Source organism: Notechis scutatus, chromosome 4 (assembly GCF_049901735.1).
Source record: "Notechis scutatus isolate UNSWTSFEM ecotype Mainland chromosome 4, rNotScu1.2, whole genome shotgun sequence".
Lineage (NCBI taxonomy): Eukaryota > Metazoa > Chordata > Lepidosauria > Squamata > Elapidae > Notechis > Notechis scutatus.
In genome coordinates, this window is record NC_142012.1 from 155,171,081 (window position 1) to 155,192,168 (window position 21,088).

General features: G+C 36.0%; 1 protein-coding gene across 15 annotated transcripts in view; it reads left to right on the top strand.

Annotated features, from left to right (window-relative positions):
* Positions 1-21,088, top strand: part of NAALADL2 (N-acetylated alpha-linked acidic dipeptidase like 2) — a 625,547-nt gene that overhangs the window by 134,859 nt on the left and 469,600 nt on the right. For 3 of the 15 annotated variants that reach the window (XM_087965355.1, XM_087965354.1, XM_087965357.1), the window contains one exon: positions 282-355. The exons of the other annotated variants lie outside the window; for them this stretch is intronic. The gene's annotated coding sequence lies outside the window, so the exon portion shown is untranslated. The remainder of the gene's footprint in view (positions 1-281; positions 356-21,088) is intronic. 15 annotated transcript variants of the gene reach the window in all.

The following is a 21,088-nucleotide window of genomic DNA, read 5'->3' on the forward strand; positions in this document are numbered from 1 at the left end:
GTCTGTTCTTTCATGTTTCCCAATGGTTCAGTCATTGCCTTTGTAACTGAGTCCATCCACTTTGTTATTAGTTATCTTTTTTTTCTCTTTTCTTCCATGTTTCCCAACATTAGAGACTTTTCCAGAGAATTGGGTCTTTGCATAATGGACCTACAGTTGGATAATTTGAGCCTGGTCATTTGTTCCTCAAAAATTTGAAAGCATCAATGCTCTTCCTATCCTGCTTCTTTAAACTTCAACTCTTGCTTTTGTAGAGTGCCCAATAATTCTGATCTTTTCAGGTACAGACAAATCACGGCATTTGAATATCATCTCCAAGGTCTTCATGAGAGCCATTAATCTGAAAGAAGCATGGGTGAGATAATGTGTACCACGAACGATAAAATTGGAGTGGGCTATTATAATTCATCAAACTCTTATAATAGTAGAAAGGTTGCAGAATTCTTGTGCCAGTCAAATAGGATTGTCAATAAAATTTGCCCTACTTTTTTTTTCCTCAGGAAAGAGGAGTACCATTATTCCTTTCCTTCCCTTGCTTTATTATTGCACTTTTTTGTTAATAAAACATGTATCGCATTGTTCATTTATTGCATTTACATTTCTTCTGGGTTTTAATGAGGATGATTAGCTACTGATGGAGTTTCCTATGGCAACAGTAGCAATAAAACACTGTTTCTGCAGACCCTCCCAGAAACTCTGCCCAGAATATCCTAAATTTGCCTTTTGTCCTTCTCTTCTTCTTTTTCCCTGGAAGTCATTGTGGAGGAAGTGGCCTTATTAACAGTCTCCATTTAAGATGCTGTATAATTATGGGTAGAAATGACAGTGCGTGGAACAGCAAAATCTGTTCTTCTACTGAAGAAAGACGTATGCTGTGTCTCAGAAGCATTCAAATGAAACTAATGGAAAAGTATACCCTTCCATGCACATTACTTCAAGACTTCATTTTTATAACATATTATAATTAAACTGAATGGACTGTCATTTCATTAAGTTGTTTGCTTCTTCTGGAAAATAAATATGCTTCTCAGATAACAGTATCAGATAAACAGTACCATGTTCTGTTTTTTTGCTGATGGTGGGAAGATCATAGCTTTGAGGCTTTGAAAGCAGTCGAGGGGTTAGAGTTGAATTTATAGTTTAAAAGCCAACAGAGGTCACTGTCCATTTAATTTCAAAGGATTTAATTTCAAACTTTATTCCTGTAGTGTGGGAAAAAAAGGCATTTGAATCCACAAGAATCTTAGAAGTCATTTAACAATTACAAATAATTATTGCACAAAGTCTAATTAATATTTTGCCTGTCTTTTGCTCTGGTAGCTGACGGTGGTTTTTAGATGTGTCAAACGGGCATAGAAAGCTAGATAAGTAAAACCATATAATTCTCACTTTCACTTTTTCAAAGCTATAGAACTTAGATGCATGTTCCTTCGGACTGGCACATTTTGTAAACTTTGGTATTTGTAGAAGATGTTCTTGATACCAAAACTGTGGATTGCTGGTTAAATTAGAATTGGAGTTTTCTTGAGAGTCTACATCTGAAAATTCAGCTTTGGCTGTGGGCTAAACACTAGCAGGAAATGGTTTTAAGGTAATATTGTAATATACATTTTTGCAAAAGGCTGCAAAGTCTTGTAACATGAAGGAACAGTGAAGTATCACAGGATAACTCCCTATTTGGGGAGGAAGGGAATAGATATTTATCACATAAAGGACCCTAGCCTAGATATTTTAGTTCAAGATCCTACAGAGCACCAAGGAAAGTACAGCAAAAAGCTACTGCTACACCAAGCTGCTATATGAGGTAAAGAAATGTAGACTATTTGAAAAGGTCAAGCTCCGGATCCATCAATGCATGTCTGCTCCAGAATGAGATCATAGAGTTGGATCTTCAGGTCTTCAGATCCAACTTGGGCTTACTGCAGGAGTCCACATGAAAATATCTCTTCCAAATTGCTGTCCAAATTTAGGTAAAAGGAAGCTTATGCGTTTGTTTCCACTGTCCAGTTGTTCTTATTCATGAAACATTATTTGAATATACAACTAGAATATGCCAGTAAAGGCTGCTGTTATATAGGATTACAGAAGGCATGTTGCAGATTTATTTTCTGTAAATACAGCCTTCAGGTATTTGAAGAATATATAACATAATGAATTATGTAGACCAGGGGTGTCAAACTCGATTTCATTGAGGGCCACATCAGGGTTGTGTTTGACCTTGGGGGACTAGCTCGATGTCACTCGTGTCGGGTGCTCTGCAAATGAAAATGGGCTCCCAAGCTCCATTTTCAGCTACGATGGCCTCCTGCAACCCCCTGCCAGTGAAAACGGAGCTTGGGAGTGCTGCCCATGGCAGTGGTGGGATTCAAATTTGTTTTACTATTGGTTCTGTGGGCATGGCTTGGTGGATGTGACAGGGGAAGGATATTGTAAAATCTCCAGTCATAGGTGGTATTTGTCGGTTCTCTGAACTACTCAAAATTTCCGCTACTGGTTCTCCAGAACTGGTCAGAACCTGCTGAATACCACCTCTGGCCCACGGCCCTCGCAAGCTCCATTTTTGGCTGTGACGGCCTCCTGCAACCTTCTGCCAATGAAAACGCTGGCAGAAGCACCACAGGCCAGTCCTTCGCTATTTCCAGGGCAGCCCCGTGGGCCAGATCTAAGCACCCCCCCCAGGCCTTGAGTTTGACACCTGATGTAGACTAATTATGACTGGATATTTTTTTATTTAGTATATTGTGGGGACACAGCCATTGCCTAAATGTATTGCATGAAGAAAGCCATAATGTTCAACATATTATGCTTGATTTGTTTGGCACAGGGAATTATTTGAGTTGTTTTTCATTTTTCCAGCTAATTCCTCCTTATCTGTGCACTTTGCCAATAACTTAACTTTAGGATGTGTGAGCATACTGATAAACATTACAAATCACAATACTGTTTATTAAGACTCTATTAGATAATTTTTACTATGTTTTAATGCTGTAGTCCCTTTGTTTTTCTTTTTGTTATGTTCCTTCATTACAGATAGTCAAAAACAGAAGGCATATGAACAATATGCAGAGGAATAACAGAACAGAATAACAGAGATGGAAGGGACCTTGGAGGTCTTCTAGTCCAATCCCCTGCTCAAGCAGGAGACCCTACACTATTTCACACAAATAGCTGTCCAGTCTGTTTTTAAAAGCATCCAGTGATGGAGCATCTACAACTTCTGGAGAAAGCCCTTCCACTGGTTTATTATTTTTACTGTCAAGAAATTTCTCTTAGTTCTAGGTTCTCTCCTTGGTTAGTTTCCAACCATTGCTACTTGTCTTGCCTTCAGGTACTTTCGAAAATAGGTTGGACCTCTCTTCTCTGTGGCAGCCCCTCAAATATTAGAACACTGCTATCATGCCTCCCCTGGTCCTTCTCTTCAATAGACTAGCCATGCCCAGTTCCTGTAACTGTTCTTTATATGTTTTAGTCTCCAGTCCTCTAATCATCTTTATTTCTCTTCTCTGCACTCTTTCCAGAACCTCAATATTTTTTGATATAGTGGTGACTAAAACTGAGGTCTGAGTCATTTACATGTGCGAGGTCCCTTCCAACTCTGTTTGTTCTGTTCTGTTCTATTCTTATATGGTCAGAGATCATATTCCCAAAACCTGGGCTGTATATGACTGGATTGGTCTAGTAAACTGGTTGTCCTGAGGAAAGAGCTACTTAACTCTGACATAGATGTTATACTATATGATAAATTTCTCGTATTTGGAATAAAATGTATGAACCTCCAATGTTTGTATTCCTGAGCCAGTAATAGGTTCTTCCAGAAAAAAAAATATGGAGTAAAGCATCATTGCATTATTTGTATTACATTGTGAATGAAACATTTTCAAGGATCTCATTTCTCTCTCTCTCTTTATCTATCTTGAAATGAGAAGATTTTGTCAAAATTTAGGAAATAAATTAGGAATCCTTCTTTCAGAGGCAACATGTTGCACACTTTTGAATGACACATTAAACATGTTGCTACAACTAATGGTATTTCCCAGAGTTTTATTTCTTTCTTTCTTTGTTTTCATTTCCTTACTTGGAGATGGTTTCTTTTTTAAGATCAGAGTTTAAAAAGTCCTTCTTATTTTTTTTTAATTACTCAGAGTTATTATTAAATAAAAAAGGATTGAAATGTTGCAGGAAGATAGTGGGTAGACTAAAGCAGGAATAATAGTGTTTTATGCATTCCCCATAAACAAACATTGTGGTGTGTGTGTGTGTGTGTGTGTGTGTGTGTGTGTGTATTTTAGAAAAACTGTTAGTCTTAGAAGCTTACTATATTCATAAATTCACCCAGGAAAATGCCTAGTTTTAAATAATACATTTGAGTCTGACCTTTTAAGGAAATTACTAATATCTTTGTTTACAGTGCAGAGGGCACACAATGCTTCTACTAAAGTGAATATATTCCCAAAATTGTTGCCAGGTTGTCAAAAAAGAAAAAAAGGCACTTCATTCAGCTAATGTGACCTTTTGGGATAATACCTTTTCAACCTTTTCCTTTGACTTTGGTTGGGTGGATTTGTGCTATGAACCATTTAGATTGTCTGAAGTTTTTAAAGAAGTAAAGGAGAGTTTGTTTCTTATTTCGTCTCAAAACTAGATTTGTTCTGTCTTTCTACCATGAAAAAAGACTATTGTAACTTGAAAACTTCAGACGATACCGGAAAGAGAAAGTTCAGCTGATCTTCGGTCTGAATCATTCATAGCTTCCTTTGAATCTGCTCACCCTATGATAGGAAATTTGGGTTCTCTCTCCATCTGAGTGATAGTCAGACCTTCTCAGCAGTGGTGGGATTCAAATTTTTTTACTACCAGTTCTATGGGCGTGGCTTGATGGGTGTGGTGTAGCTTGGAGGGTGTGGCTTGGTGGGCATAGCAGGGGAAGAATACTGTAAAATCTCCATTCCCTCGCAATCCCACTAACCTGCTTTCCAGCTCCGTTCTCCTGTGCAGGGCAACAAACGAAGACCCAGCTGATCAGCTGGGACTCGGGAGGCAGAGAATAGATGGGGGAGGGGCCAGTCAAAGGTGGTATTCCGAACTACTCAAAATTTCCGCTACCGGTTCTCTGAACTACTCAAAATTTCCACGATCAGTTCTCCAGAACTGGTCAGAACCTGCTGAATACCATCTCTGCTTCTTAGTGGCTGACCTGCTCCTAGGAAATACCTCCTCCCTTTAATTTTCCCTACTTTGCTTTGTTGAAAAAAATGCTATTTTCCACTAAACATATGGAAACAAAATTTATTAGTTGTTTTACTAACTAACGAACTTATATTGCTGCTCTGGGGGGTGGATTTGCTCTAGTTTCTGGAAGTTTTATGATACAGGTGTTTTGGGTGGGAGAACTGCATTGATTTTAAATTATTGTGAATCATTCAGAATCTAATGATGGAGTATATACAAGTATGGGTGCATACAGATTAGATTATTTGTTTTAGAAGAATGGAACTGTCAAGTAAAAACTTGGAAAGCTTTATGGTATAATAGAAGGTGAGAGAAAAAAACCTGGAATAATGCATTAAATGTACCTGTTTGGACTTTAGGTGGGGGAGTTCACACATGTGAATTCTCTGTTGCATGTTTCTTTAATTGCCAAGCAGAAAAGAAAGATAAGACCAAAATTAGACGTTTGCTTTGTAAAACTTTTATAAAGACAAAAAAAGTTAACCTTTTTTTTCTGTTGGGAATCCTTGAAAATGTTATCCATCACACACACTGCAGCATGATTTAATCCATCCTACTCTTCCCACTTAGAAATAATACTAAATCACAATGTTCTTTATATAGTCTAGGACAGGCCTCCCCAATCTGGTGGCCTCCAGAAATGTCAGGATGGCAAAATGCTTCCTCAGCAATGTGGCAGTGACTGATATTTGAGATTATGGTACAATTTATAGCAACCCAGCAGAACATGACTGGTTAGTTCTTGGATGTCTGACCACCAGAAGACTCCAGGGATGAAGACTAAACTGGGATGTTGAAGAAATGTTTTTGAGCAGGGCCGAATGCATCACGTGCTACCCATGCCCATGACTGGTTTAGTGAGGGGAAAAAAAGTCCTGATATGTAATATGATGCTGCCTTGAGTACACGAGTTTGACAACCCTGTTTTAGAGGAACACAGCATGTTACTGAGAAACTTTGCCTTGAGTTGAGCTCCTGGTGAATTTATGGACTGATCCATATAGTTTTCTACATATAATTGATCTGAGAGATCAATTGATGATTGATATGTATCCATGCTACAAGGATATTGCATGAGTCAATTACATCCATGGTGCCCAAAAGACATTTTGGACAACATTTTAACAATAACTGGCAAGAAATAAAAGGAATTTGCATGAGTCAATTAACATCTATGATGCCCCCCAAAAAATTGGACAAAATTTTAACACTAGTGACTGGCAAAAAAAGGAAAAAAAGTCCAGGACAATAGTTGGGATGAATAAGAATTTAATAAGAGCAGTAATACAATATATGTTACAGTAATGCAATCAATTTCAATAAGTTGAGTACTCAAGAAGCACTTTATTATTGCATGAGCTTCCAGAAACACTCAACAGAATATGTGGCCCTTTGCTCTAGTCCAGCTGTTCCTTATGTGCCCTAATGTCCTGTTTGCATGATTTTTCAAGAGCTGGTAGATTGATTATATCCCCTTGGTGTATAAAGCTGCAGGCAATTTCAAGAAAACAAAAGAGATCCGAAGACTGAAAACAACTGGGAGCCTTTATAGGTAGACTAGATTAGGTAGATTAGATTTCTGGGATCCACTCAGATTCTTCCCCAGCTAGATAATCACTCCTTCAATGCTGAACATGTGGATTACTGGTGACTATAAACATCACAACAACATAAAATCTCTTATTAGACTATAGCTGTCACTTGCCTGTCACTTTAATAACAGCAGAATCTGTAGACAAGCTTTCTAATCTCCTGAGTGCATATTTTGCTGTCTGGTTTGATTGGTGATACAAAAAACAAATGAATGGCTCATCAAACAAGTCAACACACAAGGTAAAATGACCAGGCACTGACTTAATGGTACATCATCAACATTGTCTTCGTCATGACTATTGGTGGCTGTCAATGAATTTCTTTTACTTTTTTTAAGTATATGTTTTATTTTTATTCATAAACATTTTGAATACAGTGTATTGTCAGGGCATATCACTTACAAAAACAAAAAGAAAACGAACAGAGATATTGACATATATATTAATAACAATAACAGTAGTGTAACATTTTAAATAGAGTTCTCTTTATATTAGTTTGTTTATAGTTCTATTAATTATATCAATGCATTTATAATTATAAACCCTCTTTATATTTAATTCATACACAACAATAGTCTTTCTTTGCCTACTTTCTACCTCTTATCTCTAACCATTCATAAAATCTATTCCAGTGGTGGTATTCTACTGGTTCGGCCCAGTTCGGCCAAACCGGTAGCTCCAAGGATCATCTGTGAGCAAACTGGTTTACTCCAATGATCAGCTGTTGGGCCCACCCACCAACCTCGACTCTATTCTTATTATTGCCTGGTTTTGAAGCTCAGCTGCTTCGTGCGGCACAGTGGATTGCCGCATGTCAGCTGTTGAAGATACAGGGAGACTGCAGGATTGCAGAAGGTCAGTAGCAAATCCTTTGTGCATGTGTGCACACAAAGCGCACCCACCAAATCACGCCCACAAAACTGATGGTTAAAAAAAAATTGAATCCCACCGCTGATCTATTCCCTGTTAAGTAATATTCTGTGTCTTCTTTGTCCTTTATTTTTAATGTCAATGAATCTCTTTTAGTATCATGATCCAAGCTCATTTACACTTACCAGACATGCAGTAATGTAAAACAATAAGATCTCTTCTCTTGAGAATAAAAAGCTTTTCCAAAACCTGCAGATTTTAGCCATAAGTCAAGGAGATAGATTGGACCAAATACTAGAAAATTGTTTTGTCTGCCTCTTAAAAGTTGCGTAAGTCTTGAAGAGAGATTGGGTTCTCTGTTTTTTCATACAGAGTCAAATTTACCACTAAATAAAACCACTTCAAATTTATTATTATTTAATTTATTTGTGAATTAAATCTGCAAGGGCAAAAAGAGAAGCATTCTTTGAATGCTTTATCTCTGGGGAAGTATGGGTGGGTCTGAAGTATTTGTTTGAAGTTTTGTATTGGAAAGCGAAAGCCTTTGGCTATTCCTATCCTTATCCCAAGACGGGAATGTGTCAATTCCCACTTATAACAATATACCATAAAGCAAATTTTCACCACTCTATATTTTTATATATTTTGCTTCTGTAAATTGTTGTGCCTTTTCCTGAAATGCAATGCACACATGGAAATAATATTAATACTACGAATAAATACTAACAGCAGGGGCTCCACTTTTTCAAAATAATCACATAGGTGCTTTTGATCTTGATGAAGAGAAAACTATGGGCACTTTGTATTCATGAGTAGAAAATGATTCTTAGTGAAGGGTTATGTTAATCGCTCAATGAATTTGAAGTTTCTAAATTGGGGACATTAATTTACAATGTCAATGCTTTTAAAATAGCTTTGCACAAAAGCAGACTGAGCAAGGGAGAGGAGAGGATTTACTCTATGGTAAATTTTGACCCAAGGTCCTTTTTTGCTTCTTGGCAGACTTTCTATTTTTGTACAGGTACTTTAGGTTACATTATTCTTTTTTTTTTTTTAATTAAAACTTCCAGGATTCTAGTGAACGAATGCTTCTTTTATGAAATGAAAAAGACATTACATATATACTAAGTGAAGGATAGGCACCTTCACTTAATCAGCACTATAGGAATAATCAAATTGCTTAAGAAAAAAATGGAAGAATGATTCCAGGTACAAAACGTTTAGTTAAACAATGAACATCAGGTCATAGATTTCTTCATGAATTATCAAGTCTGCCTTAATTTGTGAAAGACATTTTTCTTTGACCTTTGACCAATTTTATTAAAAGCAAATTCAACAAATGAGAAAATCTTTGCTTGGGCTTTTTGTATTGACCTAAAATGGTCATAATATTCAGAAATGTGAGCCATAAAATATGTAGATCTGCCGAAGGAATTATTTGAAGTGTGATGTTCATCTCAGATGAATATTTAAAATGAGGAGAAAGTAAAAACAAATCGGATCAAATATGATGCAATTGGGCAGCTCAGAAAGTAAAGGGTAGTAGGACTAACCATGTTACCCAATTCCTGCAACTGTTCTTCATATGTTTTAGCTTTTAGTTCCCTAATCATCTTTGTTTCTCCTTCTCTGCACTCTTTCTGATTTCTCATATCAAAAAATGAGAGGGAGAGAGAGAGAGAGAAGGAAAGAGAGAGAGAGAAGATGGAACATATATATCTGAAGTTAAGATCTGCAGCATAAGGAGTTTCAGATCACCTAAGTGTGGTAGTGAAACCTGATTGTGGCATTGAATTCTGGGGCTTGTAGACCTTAATTGTCAACAATCTCGGTTACAAGCATCAAATATCCCAGAGCTGGGTTCATTTATTGGTTTTTGGAGAGCATTCTTTCAGTTTTATAACCTAGTCTTACTTATCCAATATTAACCTCTTCTATTTGACTGATGCTGATTCTTTGTTGGATATATGGTTTATTATTGCTCCAAGTAATAAATGGGACCCAAGGTAAGCAAGAGTACTTCTCAACAAATGCTGTTTCCTGGTTCAGTGGCTTCCAAATACTGTATAAAAATTTCATTGTAACCATTATCGTAGCAAGTAGTTGTAGACAAGACTTTATCTTCTATACTTCTCTCTAAGCGCAAAGTTGGTTGACATCCAAGAAGCAATTTATGAAATGAGACACCAATTTTTCTCTGTTGCATACACACACACACACACACACACACACACACACACACACACACACACACGGTTAGTACTGAGTATCCACTTAATTGATTATGAGTTTGTTGTAAAACAGGTATGTCAAACTCACAGCGTCACGGCAGTGTCACATGATGTATCGGGACTTCACATCCATGGGGTCAGTATGTGACACATCTGGCCTGAGAGCTGCAAGTTTAACACCTCTGTTGTAGAAGAACAGAACAAGAAGTATAAGAAGTATAGGGTATCCTGCTTGAGCAGGGAGTTGGACTTGAAGACCCCCACACCAGTGGTGGGATTCAATTTTTTTTACTATCGGTTCTATGGCCATGGCTTTGTAGGCGTGGCTTTGTGGGCATGGCAGGGGAAGGATACCGCAAAATCTCCATTCCCTCCTCACTCCTGGAGGAAGAATACTTTATGCCACCAGACTCGAACTTCTAGACCTAGAAAACCTAGAACTATGCCGCATTTGGTCCGATCTAAGTATAGCACATAAAATTATACATTGCAATGTCCTACCTGTCAATGAATACTTCAGCTTCAACCATATCAACACAAGAGTAAACAATAGATAGAAACTCAAGGTTAATCGCAACAAACTTGATTGCAGGAAATACGACTTCAGCAACAGAGTGGTCAATGTCTGGAATACTCTACCTGAATCTGTGGTTTCTTCCCCAAACCCCAAAAACTTTAATCTTAGACTGTCTACTATTGACCTCACTGCTTTCCTAAGAGGTCTGTAGGGGGCGTGCATAAGCGCACCAACGTGCCTACCGTCCCTGTCCTATTGTTTCTTTTATTTTTTTAATTTTTTATTTTTCTTATATGTATCCATGTATTCATGACTATGTTTTTACTTATATCTATTATTTTGTAAGCAATTGACATAAATAAATAAATAAATAAAATAAAAGGTTACTGTAAAATCTCTATTCCCTGCCCATCCCACTAACCTGCTTTCCATCTCCGTTCTCCTGTGCAGGGCAACAAAAGAAGACCCAGCCAATCAGCTGGGACTTAGGAGGCAGAGAAGAGATGGGGGCGGGGCTAGTCAGAGGTGGTATTTGCTGGTTCTCCAAACTACTCAAAATTTCAGCTACTGGTTCTCCAGAACTGGTTAGAACCTGCTGAATACCACCTCTGCCCATAGTCCCTTCTAGCTCTATTCTGATCGATTGAAGGCAACTAGTTTGATCAATTGGTGTTTTTTTTTCTGTGCAAAGTGTAATGATATATCTAAGTCACATTATAATCCCAACTAAATCTGCCAAGAATTAGTTTCAAGAGCACACAGTTATTTCAACCGTTGGAATAATTCTCCTACCAGGTATTTAATTCTCATTTAATGATGTCTTTTGCACTTCTAAAAGCTTATTATTTTTGTCACTTTAAAGCAATGTGCAAATAATGTTCATGGAATGCTCTAATTCACATTACATTCATACCCTAACATTAAATTTGATGACTATTCATAAAATCAATCCCATTATAACTTTTCTAATATATAAAGACAGTGGAGATTTTTTTTTTTTAAAAAAAAAAAATATAATATATCTATAGAGAAACCGATTAGATGACTTCTCTGGATATTCCCAAGAATTTCTCATGGGCAGTAAAATTATTCAGCAATAAATAGTCCTCTTGATTTCTTCAAATATAATTGACATAAGAGGAGGCTTTAGTCTCTATTGGCTGCTGGAAAACTTACTACAGAATGAATGACAAGAAAAAAATGTCTTCCCTTTTAGCTGTCTCCTAAATAAAGACAGCCCCTATACAAACTTCTCAGAAATTATTTGCTCCTGGAGTTGTATCCAACTCTAGGACACGTTGCTCATCTTCGTTTCTTTGACAAAGACAATTTGGTCATGTGGCTATGTCAGAGTATATTCAGGAACCGGAATAGAGCTGAGTAACAAGGTCAGCCAATGAGAGCTGAACTGAGGGCTGAAACTTAAAGAGAGAAATCTGGGCGTGGTTTATCTCTGTTCTGTGCTCAGCTCTAAAGTGAAAGAGAAACTAACTTGCTTCCTTGCCTGCTGAACTAAAGTGAAACTGATGTCTGTTTTCTTTTCTTTTTCTTTTTTAATTTTAAAAAGCTTTTATTGAAGTTAAAAATTTTAAAATACAAATATATCTATAAAAAATGAGTTGATACAATTCACCATCATTCTCTGACAGTAAAAAACATCTTGGCTATATTCACACATTCCAAATATTCATCCATTTCAGCAGGTTCTCATTAATCATATACATATACAACAACAAAAAAGAAGAAAAAAATTTATTTTTAACCTAACAACTTAACAAAAAAAGAGGAAAAAATTAGCTTATTTTTAACCTATACGTTTCATATTTTTTAAAAAAATTTATTGGTTTTTAAAGACAAACAAAAACAAACAAAACATAAAAAACATCCAACTTTCTTCCATAAGTGTACATTTCTTTTTTTTTTAATGAAGTTTTTTTATTTCAATTTACGCATACACAATACATTAATAGTGTGGCGTCAATATATCATACATTTTAGTATAGGCAAATTTAATAATACCAATCATATCTCTTAATAAACATATTCACATTAAATCATAATCCTTCATTGCTTATTTTCAACATTTCAGTACTCTCTTCAAATGCCAACCACCGTATCAGTTAAACATACCTAGTAATTTCATTATTCAATTTCTTTACCTTTCATACTTCTACTGTCTATCCATTGATACCAATTGTTCCAAGTTGCATAATATTCTGAGTCTTCCTTGTTATTCAGTTCTATGATTAGTCTATTCATTTCTGCGCATTCAAAAAATGTTTGGATTATTAAACAATCTGACAGTATGGTAGACATATTCCAAGCTTGTGCTAGTGCAATTCTTGCTGCTGTAATAATATGTACAATCAAATATTTAATCTTTTGGGGGTATTTACCCTTACTGATCATCAGGAGAAACAATTCAGGTTTCAACTCTATTCAACAGTGGGTGCTTTCATTTAGCCATTTTTGTATTTTGATCCGGTATTTTTTAATTTCCAGGCATAGCCACCAGACATGAAAAAAGGCACCTTGTGCTTGTTTGCATTTCCAACAGTTAGGGTTTAGGTTGGGATACATCTTTGCCAGTCCTGTTGGGGCTAAATGACAATGGTAAAACATCTTGTATTGGTTTTCTTTATATGCAGCAGATTTTGTTAGAGTATAATTTTTATTCCACTTATTAAAAAAGGACAATTACTTTCAGTTTGGGCTTCTTCGGTGACAGACCAAAATCGCGATTGTCCACGGTTTTGATCCGTGCTTGCCGCTGGAGTGCCTCGAGCCTCCCAGATTCATGGTTGAAGCCACCCCGTAGATGTGGTGAAGAAGGGGGAGCCGTCAGCGGGGTTGAGGAGAGCTGCATCTCTCCTCAGCTGGCCATTACTCCCTTTCCCAAAGGCGGTTGCAGCGGTGGTCAGAAATGGCCACCTCAAAGAAGAACCCAACTGGACAAGATTGTGCAGGAGGAAGTTTAAAAGAGAAAGTTTGACTGACCAGGTTAAATGGAGAACATCTATTTAAGGTACCTGGACTAATACTATTCCTAAAAAAGATTTTAAGCTGTGAAAAAGAAAGGGAAAGGAAACGGAATTGGCTTTTTTCCCTCTAACATCAACAGTTTTAACTGACTTGGAACATTAAGAAGAAGAGATTTGAATAAGAAATTGATACTAATCCACTTTGACATTAATAGGCTATTTCTAGCTGAAAATAAAGTGTCAAGGGGATAAAGATTTCTTGGATAATTTAAAAACTTTCTTTAAAAAAAAAGAAAGAAAGCAGTGGAGGGAAAAAGGAAAAAAGAGGGTGGAATCTGGAAAATGGAGGAGACCACCTGGAACTTAAAAAAAAAAAAATTGATAGTGGAATTTTAACAAGGCTTGCAAAAGATACATTGTAGCTGAAACTTTGTTGCAAGAAAACAAAGCCCCTGGAAAGAGAAAGTGAGAAAAGAAGCAAGAAACAGTTTTAGATTATTGGATGATTCCTGGAACGTTGGATGGAGGATCCTAATGAAACAAAATAAAATCAATTGGGGGGTTGTTTAATTTTTTTTTAAATGGCATCACTCCTTGAAGAGTTAAAAATGAGACTTAAAGAACAAAAAGAAGAAGCAAAAGACGGAAGAGGATCTTTTGGCTTCGTATTTCAATTTTTAGAAATGGAGAACTATGAAAAACAACAAGAAATGCTGGCAGAACAAGAAGAGTGGGACAACGAAGAAGCCATCTTCAATGACCAAGCAATTTTGAGTGGGGTAAAAAAGGGAAGGGGTGGGAAGGGAGTTAAAAACTTAAGTACTGAAGCAACAACCAAAAAAAAAGAGTAATTTGAAAAGTAATCATAACATCAGGAAGAAGCAGAAGGGGGGATCACAGAAGGGAGAATCAGATAGAAAAGGGAATAAAAAGGGGAGGGAGAAGAAGAGAGGGAAGAGGGAAAGGAAAAGAAGCTACAAAAGACAGAAACAAGATATAAAGGTACAGGAAAACCGTACAAGAATTAAAGGTATAAACCTATTTAAAAGACACAGAGACAATGGTTAAAATTTAACTTAAGGAGAGGATTCTGCAAAGGTGCATGGGATAGCATTGTTATATAATATGTTAGATGATTAAAGTGATAGAAAAAAAATATATTGATGTGTAGTGGAATATTTGTTTGTAAAGAGAATAAGGCTCTCAATGATTTAAAAAGAACGTTTAAAAAAAACAGAAAAGAAACATGGAAGATTTTTATCAATTGATAAGATGAACTTAAATAAGAATAATAACTTTATTGACTACTGTTAATAACTATTGTTTGGTTTTTTATTTAAAGACAGTAATAAATAAAATATGAAATATAGATGATTAAAGTGAATGACAACTGATATTACTAGGTAATGTTTGTTAAAAGAAATAGAAATGTAAAAGATTGTTGGTTTCCGGTTTGTCGCTTCGCGAGCGGTAGGGATTCGCGGCTGGCGCGATCCCTGCCGCGCTAGCCGTTTTGGGGCTCCGACCCGGACGGGTGCGGAGCAAGGCTGCCCTGCAGGGGTAGCTGAAGGTAAGGGGATCCGGAGGAAGGGTTTGGGTGTTGCAGACCCTCCCTGGCCGGCAGAACCCCTTTTACCAGGACGGTGCAGCGGCGGTCCGCAATGGCCGCCACAAAGAAGTTGACAGCCGGGCAAGTATGCGCAGGAGGAAGAAGAGAAAGTTATTGAAAGTGAAAGTTCTTCTTGGTCGACCCAGGGCTTTGAGATTTATCTAATTTAATTCCTGGAAAAGATGGTTTTTTGATGATTTTTTCCACAAGAGAAAAAAAGCGGCTATTTTGAGGTGCTGAAAGGAAAGTTTACTCTCCCTCCCGACGGAATTAAGCCGGAAGGGAGAGGATAAAGAAAATATATAAATTTGGATCTTGTTGGAGGAGATGCCTTGAAGACTTGAGGACAGAAATATAATCTTAATAAGGCTTTAAAATATAGATTTGGACTCTTTTTTTTTTATTTGTTTGATACCACCCTGGAAGAGGAAGGGGGAATTTTGGCTTGCTTGGATTTATTGAGGATTGTGGATTTTGGGATTGTTTTGCCTTTCTCGGAATATTTGGTTGGTGTAAGAAGAAAGAGGAATAAAGAAAAGAAAAGATTTATTTATAATGGCTTTCCTTTTTGAAGACCTGAGGGATGAATATGAGCAAACAAAAGCAGCCTGCAAAGATGGCATGGAAAAAGCTTTTCTATTTCTAGAAATGGCGCTGGTCAATTACCAACAGACAATGGAACAGATGGAAACGGAAGAAGAACAACAAGGAAGAGACGAAGACGCCATCTTCATTGAATCCCAAAACTTATCTAAGGAAGAAGGAAGGAAGAGAGCAAGGAAAATGAAGGACTTAAGATCTAAAAACATTTGAGAAAGAGAAAATATGATGCAAAGTAAATATAATGATAACAAACAAGAGAAAAGGGAATACAACAGAGAAGGGATCCCAGCAAGGCAGAGGTTAGAAGAAGAAGGGGGAGGAAGATTTGGTGGGGGAAGAAAGAAAGGGGAAAGGCGGAGAAAAGCCTCAAAGCTTTAAAATTGGATGGGAGAAGAGGATTTTTTTAGAGACAAAGGATGAAATATAAATTTCTGTAAGAAAGATTCTGCTAAGGTACAGAAGATGGTATTGTAACATTTATATTTGAAATAATAAATTAGAATGGTTTAAGATTTAATAAGAAATTAAAATGTTGAAGTTTTTAATAATGATTGATTTTTAAAATGTAATAAAATATCGAAGGAAAGGAGGATACAATGTATTTAAACATTTTTGGTGGATAGAATGTACCAAGCAGAACCAAATTGGGTATTTGTTATGTTGAATGTTAATTTTACTAACTTAGGGGAGGATAGAAAGGCATCATACTCTGATTAGTGATTTCAGGAGAAATTTTTTTATTATAAGAAGAGATAGAGGGATAATGAATGGGCAAAAGATACAAATTTAATGATTTAATTAAGATGGATTAAATAAGATAGAATTGTGAAGAGTGATATGCGCTATTATTTTAGCCCATGCAAAGAGAGGTAACTGGGGCCAAGGTACTTTACTAAAAGATTTTTTTATGTTTGTTTGTGTTTGTTTGTGTTTTATGAGAATATTGGGGAAATTATTGTAGAAAGACAGGGAAAGATTTAATATGTAATGATTTGTTTGTTGTTGAAACTTTTAATAAAACTTGTTTTTTAAAAAAAAGAAATGTAAAAGATTGTTATTAATATTAATGGCAGAGCTGTTCTTGAATAGAATAATTATTCCATTTACTATTGTTATACATATATACACAGATATATATACATATATACTTTTTTCTTTTAAGAATTTAGTGTGTATTTTAAGGGAATGTACCAAGCAGAATTCGATTGAAAATAGGTATGTGTGATAAAATAGAGGTTAGAAAATGAATATTATAACTGTAAAGATGTAACTTAAATTTTTAAATAAGATTTGAAAAAAGATACAAAGGTGTTACACTCCAGTCTAGTAATTACAGGGGAAAAATTGTTTTATGAGAAAAGATAATATGAAATTGTAAACAGGACAGACAAAAGTATAAAAACATTGATTAGAAAGATTTTAAAAATTAGAAAAATATATGTAATTGAATTAAGAAAGGAATGAGATAATTTAAAATAAGGCTATAGGACGTAAAGAAAGGGAAAAGCTATTGAAAAAAAATGTGATTGTTATAAGATATGGATTAGAATGTATAAGATAAATATGTATTGAGTTTATGTCTGTATGGAGAAGTGATAACCCGGGGCCACACTGTTCTCAAAAAAAGATATTTTATTTGTATTTGTATGTTTTGTGAAAACTTAAATAAAACTTTTATTTAAAAAAAGGACAATTATATAAAATTATTACAACAAATTGGAAAAGATCTGGATAGATGGGGGAAACTACAACTTTTATTATTAGGGAAAATTGCAACAATCAAAATGAATATTCTATTCAAATTGCTTTACTTATTTCAAATGATCCCCATAAAATTAGATTAAAAAATTATTTAAAGATTCAAATAAAATAACCACGAAATTTTTATTGTCAGGGAAAAACGTGTGGATAAAGTTAATTTATCTACAGGATAGTAGAAGTAGAGGTGGCTTTGGACTGCCAGCATAAGAGACTTCCTATAAAGCAGCATCCTTAGTTTGGATCAGGGAATGGATTAATTTAAACAATAGGAGAATTTTGACATTGGAAGGACATGATATTCAGATGGGGTATCATGCCTTCATATGGAATTCCAGAAAAAAGACATATTCTGTGTCTTCTATAGACATATTTTATGATATTTGTTGATACAGACCTGGGAGGAAATTAGAAAAAAAAAACATTGTATTAAAATCCCAGGCCAGTTATCCACTATGGAGGCAATGATCCACCCCAACACATTGGATATTGATAAAATGGCCATATATAATCAAATTACAAATCTGTTGTATTTTGGACAACCGAGGAGTATTTAAAACCAACCAAGAATTAAAAACACAGGGAATAATTATAGACTGGTGGCCATAATGTCCAGTTGCAATCATGTTACAAAAAAGACTTAGAAGAATATGAATTTGAATTGGATGCAACTCAATGGGATAAATTACTGCTGGGACCAGAAGAGAAATTACTATCAAAAATATACAATTATTTATTAAATTTCAACCTAGAAGAGAAGATAGTAAAAGAGCTAATATTAGCTTGGGCCAAAAATTTTGGATGTAATATTGAGTTAGAGGATTGGGAAAAATGTGGAATAAAAGCTGATGTCTGTTTTCTGAGCTCCTGAGTTGCTGTTCTGCCCTGAACCTGTAATTTGTCTGCTTTTGTTTGAGTCTGCTCCATGTTGAAGAAATCTACAACTGGTGTTGCAAAATTTATTTATATATTTATAAAGAAGTTAAATGAAGCCTCAGCCATCTGTGTTTACTTATCTGGCGCTGAATTTACGCTGCAATACTCTGAACAGGCCAGCATGGCTATATGCTAAAGGCACATGGAACTCTGTTACCCTCCCACTGAAGTGGTACCTATTAATCTACTTGCATTTCCATGCTTTTGAATGCTAGGTGGTTAGGAGTTGGGTTAAGTAATGGGAGCTCACCCCATTGTATGGCCCTTGGGTCTCAAACCCGGGCTATCAGCTTTCCAAATGACAAGCTCAGTGTCTTTATCTATTGAGCCATCACACATAGGCACAGATATAGACAAAGATGGTCCAAAATGTCTTTGTTCACATTTTATGGGAGATAAAACAGAACTGAAAGGTCTACAAGTATAACCGACCAATTGCAGTATCGCCCCCAACAATGGAAATGCTAATGCTTTTTAGAGGTAAACAATTAGACAATTAAAATATGCTTTTTATCAACTGATTAATTAATTAGATGGCAACCCAAGTGAATTCTACTTCTACGGACACCCCAACCACCCCCCATGGCTTTATAAAACACCCATTCTAAGAAATGTTAAGATCACTGTAGATTCTTAGAATACATTAAAATGAATATTTCTATTATATGCAAACCCCTGCCTGCCATTGAAGGGCTGTCTCCCAGATGGTGAAGGTATCATTAAAAGTTCATTTGATAACTGTTGGATTGGCTTTAAAGGTTTTCTAACTGCTGAGGCCTTCTAATTGTAGAGGATTGCTGATTCTTACCCCCGCCCCCAGTGAAGCAGATCCAATGACTTTTCTAGCATATGGTCTATTTCTGCTAATGAATGTGCAATTTATTCACTTAAACATATAGGCTGTTAAACTAATCCTCCTGTAGAAACATTATGGTTGCTTGCATGCTTTAACTCTTACGCTCCTTTGGCAGAAAGGTGGGGAAAATGATGTTCTCAGGAGACACCTCCAATAATTAGCAGTAGGGTGACAATTCAAATCCAGAGTTCATTGCCTCTGTGTCTTTTCTAGTTAAAGCTTGTAAGATGAAATAGAGATATGGCATAAAGAAACAGAATCAACTGCAACCTCCAGGGGGTAGTTTTGCGGCTTTCTGAAGTTATGGATCACTGCCTTTTATTTTAAGTAGGTTTCAAGCGTGCATGCAGACCTTTTAAATGTAGCCAACCATCCACATTTAAATCCCTGAATCTTTTGCATGTTCAACTGATTAATTCTTTCTAATGATTCCCAAAGTGCTTTTGACTTTATATACTAGGACTGTACAATAAGTGGATATTGAGAAGTATTCTGAGAAAGCGGGATAAATTAATACTGATCTCTTAGATTGATTAGCAACAGCAATAGCACTTAGACTTGTATACCGCTTCACAGTGCTTTACAGCCAATTTACAGAGTCAGCCTATTGCCCCCAACAATCTGGGTCTTCCATGTTTTACCCACCTCAGAAGGATGGAAGGCTGAGTCAATCTTGAGCCTGGTGAGATTTGAACTGCCCAACTGCAGGCAGCCGGCAGTCAGCAGAAATAGCCTGCAGTACTGCATCCTAACCACTGAGTCCCGTGGCTCACCATGGATTATTTATTAATTAAATGATTATGCCTCCCATCTTCCCTGTTAGATAACTATGTTAGATGGAGTTACATAGGGTAACTGGAATACACACAAATTTCAGCACAGGGATGTTGAAACCTTTACATTTTTTGAATTTTGAAATGGGATTTTATAATCAAAACTATGCCTATAGAACAATACCCATGGTGGTTAAGAAGTGTTCATAGGTTCTAATTGCACTAGTTCTTAAGGAGAAACATACACATAACAAAATTAGACCCTTTCCCTGCTAATAAGTTTTAAGACTTTTCTTGATTTAGCAGAAAACTCTACCACTGTGAAATCTGTTATTCACATGGCTGATTCCTATCTTGCCTTGATTTATCTCTTTTCCCCTTTATCTTCTTTACTAAATCTTCTATTTGTTATTCTGTTTGTTTGTTTTTTTAAATTCTCAGCAGAAGGTTTGTACGATTTATTCTTGGATATAGTTACTGGCATTTTGCAAGACAAAATTTTAACTAAATAAAAAATGAACTACTTCTTAGTCACACATTCAGTCTACACATTCAGATGTACAAAACAAGGCTGTCGTAATTACTTATTTCCGTTTGTTTAATAACGTGGGCAGCTGCTGTGTTTACTGAATGATGCAGTTTAGTCAATAGATCGATCCATTAATTGACAGACAGATAGGCAGCAGGCAGGCAAGCAGGCAGACAGAGAGACAAACATAGAACATTTTAGCCCTTGATGGATGTGATGCCATCGCTAATCTGATACTCTGACTTTTATCTTTCAACAAGGCTCAGGGGACATTCCATAAAAAGGAAAATTAAAACTTCATTAACATGGTGTTCAGTTTTTAAAATCAGCTCGTCTCGGAGTGTTGAACACTCCATCAACTTATGAATTGCTGTCAAATTGATTAAGATCTTGATTTGCACTATGTTTGCAAGTGGCAAATATTTATCTGGATGTTGACTCATTATGCTCCTTCTTCTAATAAATTTTCACACTTTGTTTAGCATTTCAAGCTACGAATGTTGGCTTTAAAAAAAGAAGCATTTGGGAATTTCTGATTTCTCCATATCCAAAGTAACCTTTTGTTATGTTTATAGTTTAATGTTATTTTGAAAGGAAGCAAGCT